The sequence below is a fragment of the Abrus precatorius genome, unplaced genomic scaffold (genome assembly GCF_003935025.1).
Source record: "Abrus precatorius isolate BTA unplaced genomic scaffold, Abrus_2018 Scaffold6, whole genome shotgun sequence".
Classification (NCBI taxonomy): domain Eukaryota; kingdom Viridiplantae; phylum Streptophyta; class Magnoliopsida; order Fabales; family Fabaceae; genus Abrus; species Abrus precatorius.
The window spans coordinates 3267997-3275734 of NW_020874406.1; positions in this window are offsets into that span (position 1 = coordinate 3267997).

A 7738-nucleotide genomic window follows, 5' to 3' on the forward strand; every position below is an offset into this window, starting at 1 on the left:
ATAGTCCCCTACTTAACATACATTAAACACTTAATGATTGATAATGAACTCCCACTGCTAATTACATCAAACGAAGCAATCACACAATAAAGCAAACATACAACTCTTTATTCAGCAACTATATAGCTCACACATTTCATTTCAATGCATATAATCAACTATTACAACACGAATTAAAAGAAAAATATATATACTTACACACACATACGTACAAAAATATAGATCTAACATGTGACAGTTGTCATGATCATCTGTTGTGTTAAATCTAGTATTTCTTGTTCACTTAGACCATCTAAGTTCCATTCTACTGTCTCATTTCCACCATAGGAGTTTTGTACAAAATTAGGGCTTTGTTCTCATAACAAATCTGGTAAAGTTGGTCTATTGTAATATTGTTTTATTTTTGGATAATGGTTATTAGATTTTATTTTGTTTATTTCTGGAATAGTTTCTATTGTATTTACTGAGGGTCTTTCTATACTTAATCTTGCAACTCTCACTTTTAATTCTATTCCTTTTTTCTTCTTGAATTCTTTCATGGTTTCTCAATATAACATTTTTAATTTATACATTGGTTTTTCTAAATAGCTTGGTTTTTTAAAATGATTATTATTTGAACTACTACTTCCTTCTTCTTTATTTTCTATCCTAGTTAAATGTTTTGTCATGACCTCTAATACTGTATTAGAATATTTTAGTTGATGTATTTTATTTATATCAGTCTTATCTAATATTTTTGTCTAATGGACTATTTTTTTATATGGACTTGCTTCTACTTCTTCATTTTCTATTTTAATTTTAACTTGTTCTTGTGGGGATAATCTGATTCTATTATTTTTCCTGCTGTACTTTTTCCAGGATGTTGATATTTTTTGTAATAAATTTATTTGTTTTGAACAAGGATATTCTATATTTTCTTTTAAACAATATTGTTCTAACTAAGGAAAGAAATGTACATTTATTTCTATTTCTTTTAAATATTCGTAGAACATTGTTCTTATTTTTGTTCTCTTATTTTTAGTAAATCTTTTTAAAAACTATTTTTTAATTTCTTGATTATATTTTGCTTCTATTTCTTGTTTTATCCATTTTTTTATATCATAAAATGGTCTTTTTTTGTTAGAGTATTTAATATTTGTGATGTAGTAGGACTATAATTTTTTTCACTAGTGTTTTTTTGTCACAGTTTCATATATTGGTATTAATATTGCTGGTCTAGTTGTATTATCTATACCTCTTAAGTCTACATTTATGATAGAATTATCTATCGAATGTCTTGATGGTTCTCTTATTGTTTGGAGTTTTTATATTTTTATAAAAGAAGATCTATTCATTCTAAGTCTTGTTTTCTCTCATATCCTTATATAAAATATCCCTTGTTTATGTATTGTACATTTTTTTAGATTTTTTTTGTTCTTCTAAAAATCCATTCTTTAGGAATGGTTAATTCATGATATTGTAACTTTTTAGGTATTTGTACCATACTTCTATCTAGGTTGGCTTGTATCACTATAGTTTCATGGTTAAGCGTTTCTCTTTTGGCTTGGAACCCATAATTTACTTTAATAATTTTATAATATACTTTATAAATTAAATAAAATGGATGGTGGTTTAATTAATATCTTAATTGCTTTTGCTGTGTTTTCATTATTGAGACTCAGAAAAATTAGAGAAGCAATTAAAGATAGAAGGACCATCTTGTAGATTTGTTTCTATTGCAGCTATTATAGAATCTTTAACTTTTAGTAGTTTCATTTTCAAAGTATTAATACGTGAAGATCTACCCCTAATCTATAATTTGGTTTAACTACTAATTGAATTAACCCTAGATGAATAAAGCTAAATCCATCCTTTTTATGTTTTGGTAATACATGATCTTCTAGTAACTATATATCTTTTTTTACTCTAAGTACTTGCAAAAGAGTATTCAACCTTGTGTATCTGTTCACTATTATTAAAGGACCAAAATAATTTTTGTTGGTAAACAATTTTTTCTTTTATAACTAAGATTGACTAGTTATGTAAAGATTTTTCAATTTTATTTATTGTAATTTGTTGTGGAAATGTTCCAGATGTTGAGGCTTTATCCTCATACATTTATCTTTTAACTATTTGTCTATCCGGATCGGCGATGACCTAAGTACCCGTAATCTGCTTAATCGTCCATCATGATGGTATTCTGGAATGGTCGTGATCATGGTACGTGACCAGATACGTTACTGCTGCTGGGGTTCTCTTAGTGCCAGAAAAGATATAAATACAGAGGGTATGATGGATTCGATGCACAAACAAATCAAAAGGAATGCTAAAAGCTAACTCCAGCTCCATCATAACTACCTCACTAGGTACCTCACTATCATAAACAAGAATTTTAAAGCAACTAAGTCTCTGGTACTCGCCAAATACATCATTTACATTATCTATTACTGAACTATCTACTACTGAACTATCTACTACTCTTATTCCCTCTATAGGTGTTGTCATCTGGATTTCCTGAAATGGTTACGTAAGGATGAGTCTCTACATTTATTACCAAGCATACATACATAGAGAATTCAATAATACAGATAAAACATTCAACATGCATCATATAACAATTTAGTTATGCATCCAAATTATGTTTGTCTCTATTTATCCTTTCGATACTCAGTTCCATATTCAATTCCATTCTCAATTACACTGTCAGTTCCACTGCCCCTGGGATCCCTCGAGGTCTTCCTTAACATAGATAGTCGCTGGATAGCTGCAGCTACACGGATACAACGTGTGCTGACCTGGCCCCTTTTAGCAAAAGCATGGTCAGGAGTATTAGTCAGGAAATAAGTGTGAGGCTTGTGGTGCTCCTACTCTCATTTGTATTGCGTAATTCAAGAGGAGCATCCACCATCCTCATTTCCCCAAGACTTCTCAGTCTTCTCCCTCTTCCACACTCCCAGTGTACCTCTGAACTATCTATACTCATCCTTCTCATATTTCTTTCTCACTTCATTTCTCTTTATCTTCCCATTTCATCTCTATATTTTTCATTCTCTATTTACTAATATATTATTCACACTTTTATCTCTCTATTTTACTCTAGTTTCATTATTATATCATACATCATTCAATCATTGCCGAGAGTTAGTCCCCTCGGACTCAGTCCACCACATAGATGCATATACACTCAAATCAATAATCATACACTTCATCAAATACTACAAAACATGCTTCGAACTTAACAAAAACACATTCTTGTCCAAAATACACTCAAAATCATGCATTTCATCATAACCTTTTCATGAATACAAACATAACACTTTATTGGTAACAAAATAGAGCTCCCCTTACCTTGAAATGGAGGTTTAGTGAAGGGTTTTGAGGGTTCTTACTCAAAATGTGAGGTTCTTCCTAAATATCACAAGAGACCTCATTCAGAGAAGGAGAATTAAGAAAATAACCAAAGGGATGGAGAATCAAGCTTCAAAAACTTACCAAAGAGCAAGGAAAGTGCTCTTTGAGACTTTGATCAGAGAAAAGTTAGGGTTTTTCAAGGATTTGTTGAGAAAATGAGGAAAAAAGTCAGAGAAAACACATGGAAGTTGTGACTTGGATTATAATCCAAGTTTCTTAATTTAAAAACTCTTAAATACCCCTCAACTCGCGACATTCTCGCTACAGCGAGTAATTTTCGCTACAGCAAGATATTCTCTCGCTACAGCGAAAAAACCAGACAAAAAGTGCACTTTGCTGTCTGTCATTCTAGCTACAACGAGAGCATCCTCGCTACAACGAAGAGCACCAGAATACTTGATTTTGATGCTGATTTTTCGCTACAGCGAGACACATCTTGCCATAGCGAAAAATCTTGCAACTCACCCATCTAAAACTCTCCTAATTTCAAGTAACATGCATTAATAACTCACATCAAGTATAAAATTGATAATTAATAAAGTAGGAATGTTACAGGTTTACTGCCATATCCTACACTTATAACCAGGACCGCTATTTGAGCTTACCAATGTCTAAATAGTTTTCACTACTACACCTGAGTTTTTATTTAAAAATGGTTTTTCTACTAACTTCAACTAGTAAAATAACCCTCACGAACCTAGGCTCTCTCTTCCCTCCTAAAATTAGAACCTATTATGCTTTGATACCAACTAAGAATGGATAGTAAGATATCACTTTGGGATATGACATCTTGCATAATAGAAATATTTAACAGTGAAAAAAGAAATTTTATCAATTATACTTTGTTTACAAAAATATCAAGATGATCTTTTTAACAAAAGATTTTTAATAAAAATTGACAGCAAAGTAACACCACAAGTTTTACAAAAAGATGTCAAAAATTTAGTTTCTAAGCATATTTTTTCCAAATGGCAAGTTTTATTATCAAATTTTGATTTTGATATTGAACATATCAAAGGAAATAATTTTTTTTTTACCTGATTATCTTACCAGAGAATTTCTACAGGAAAAAGATGTCTAAAATGACTAGCTCCAGTTATGGGCCACCCAAAAAGATAGAACCAAACCCATCACAGACGCCTACAAAACCAGACAAAGGTAAAAAGGTAATGATAACCTTACAAGCCTTACAAAGTCCTAAACTCATGACTTCAAATGAAATAACAATCCCTTTCAACAAATTCACCATACTATCCTCTCAAATTTTTACTAAACCTGAAACACATATGTGGAAAAAGAAGATTGTATTCTGGTAATGCCAATAAAGCCTAATGGTTCTGATTACCCATAAATGAAATAGCTAAAAAGGTATTTCCTCCAGGATGTTATGTTGTACTGTCATCCTCATAACAAAAAAGAGAATACTATGAGTTGATTCTTGTAGACATTCAGTTCATAGAATTAACTCATCACAAAAATCCACAAATACAAGAAATTGTATTTTCTAAATTTAAAATAAACAATATATTGACAATAAAGGATTGGGAACAACCCCTATTCCAATATAAAAGCTTTACAATATATTAACAGCCTAAATAATATAATTACTTTGATTATATTAATGCCTGGAGAAACATCTTTTATCTCAAACTAGCAACTCATTCGTGGTTCATTTGGTTTAGATAAGAAATCTTTAAAATTTCCCAAATGGTTTCATTATGGGTTTCATGATTTTAGACCCATTATTTTAAACTTTTTGATGAAGCCAGAACTGCTTTGGATTATTTCACCAAAATACAAATTTTACTCTTGATTGTCAATTCATATATTTTATAGCAAGTCAAGGAATCACTTGGATAACTATGTGGGAGAATGACTCGACAAGAATTTAGGAGCATCAATCAATATAATTATTAGTCTGAATCGTAAAAGTCAAGTGGTGAAGTAATTTCAGAAGTACCAAATCTAAATAAAAAACTTCCCATGATACCACCCTCATATTTAGATAATTAAGTAATAATAGAAAAAAGTAATCAGGAGTTTTTTCAATAGAAAACTCAGTTATTAGGTAGTCTTAGCGCAACAGGGACCAAAGAATAATTTAATAAGATAGTATAAACAATGTCTTTGAGAACATCAGATGCTGCCTCAGAAAAAGATAGTAGTCTAAATTCACTAGAAGACATAGAGGATTTTGATTATGGTAATGAAGATGATTGTTATAGAATCTTTCTCTCGTCTCAACAGATAAAACAACGTGTTAGCAAAAATGTGGAAGACAAGATATACAAGATGAATAGTTAAAAAGAAAAAGCATAAGCATCTTTGTACAAAGTTGGATTAAACAATATAAAAAAGAAGTGTCAGCAACAAAAAATGACAAACAAGTTATGATCAAGAAGATAAGGGAGAATCTTTGAATAGAAAGAAAACTCTATAAAAGCCAGTATTCAGAGGAAGAAGGCATTAGCCATTGCAAGCAAACACAACATTTCTATAATTCTTAAGCTAAAGAAACTTTCTTTCTTAAGCTTTGTAATATTTTTCTTCAATATTTTGTATCAAACTTCTACAACATTTGTAAGAAGTTTTCAATATTAATACAAGACTTGTTTTTGTAAGTTTTATTTTATATTTTTAAAATTATTTGTGTAACGCTCCGAATTTTTGTAATATTATTTTGATTATTAATATAAGTATGTGGGTTATTAATTCAATGTGTGTGTTGATTTGTGTGTTAATGTGAATGTGTGTGTATATATATATATATAGGTATGTATTGTGTGATGAATTGAGATGGAAATGTTGACTTGTATTTGGGTTGAAATTGATTGAGAAATAGGCTAAGAGTGAACTGCAGAGGCATTCTCACTAAAGCGAGATGATCTCGTTGTAGCAAGAAGGTCCTAGGTGAGTGGCATGCATTTGTTGCTTTCTTGCTATAGCGAGAGAACAACAGAGCGGGTGCATTTCTTAGGCACAGTCTCGCTGTAGCGAGAGGACCTCGTTGTAGCATTATGCAGAAACCAGAGTGCAGTTTGGTTTGATATTTTCGCTATAGCGAGAAATAGAGGCATTCTCGCTAGAGCGAGATGATCTCGTTGTAACAAGAAGGTCCTAGGTGAGTGGCGTGCATTTGTTGCTTTCTTGCTATAGCGAAAGAGCAATAGAGGGGGTGCATTTCTTGGGCACAGTCTTGCTGTAGCGAGAGGACCTCGCTGTAGCATTATGCAGAAACTAGAGTGCAGTTTGGTCTGATATTTTTGCTATAGCGAGAAATATCTCGCTATAACGAGAGTGTCACAAATCTTAGGGTATTTGAGGGGTTTATGGTTGGGAAACTCATTTCCCACTTCTTCCTTTGAACCCTCTTTCGATTCTCTTGATTCCCAATCCTATATCACCAACTAATTACCTCTGAGGTCGTTTGGTGCAAGATTGAAGGTTGATATCGTGTTTGGGATGCTTGGAGGTAAGTTTTATGGGTTAGGGTTTCGATTTTCATCCCTCTTCTTTGTTTTCTCAGTTTCTCATAGAGTTTTTCATGTGTTTAGGACGAAAATCCATGTGGGGAGCAATTCCATTGTTGGGTCATCGATCCGAGGTAAGGTGGGACTTTACTATATCTCATTGTACTTAGAATTTGTTTATTTTGTTGTGTATTGCAAGGTGATTAGGTTAAAACTCATGAAGATATGTGTTTTGGTAGAGATTTCATGTGGAACATAATGTGGTAGATATTGAGTAATGTTTGTGATGAAAATGGTGTAACTTGCAATAGGGTTGTGATTGAAATTGTGTGAATATAATGTGATTGATGTATGTGTTGACATGCTGTTGGTTGATGATGAATAATATGAAATGGGTGAGAATATGTGTGAATGACATGTTGAGTGTGATTGTGGTTGTATTTGAAAATGTTAGAAATTATGAAAGGTTAGAGCGATACATTAAAGGTGTGGAAGATGGGGCAGTAAAAATACCTTGGGAAAGAGAAGGTGATTGTGACACCAATAATGAGCGTTGGTGCACCACAGGCCACACACTCTCTTCTTGACTTAGCCTCTGACTAATACCCTTGCTAAGAGGTCAGTGACCGCACACGTTATATCAGTGAGGCAGGGGGCTAACCGGCAATCATCCATGGTGTGAAACTGAGTAAGTCGCTGAGGTTGAGGGCATTTGGAATCTATGATTATAGTGCCACAGTGAACGTAACTAACGTACAATGAGCGCTCGTGTGTAGATTGATTGATGATGCAGTGAGCGCACCTGTGTGTAAATTGATGTGATTCCATGTACAATGAGCGTACACGTGTAAATGATTGATATGCGATTTGGTGTGCGT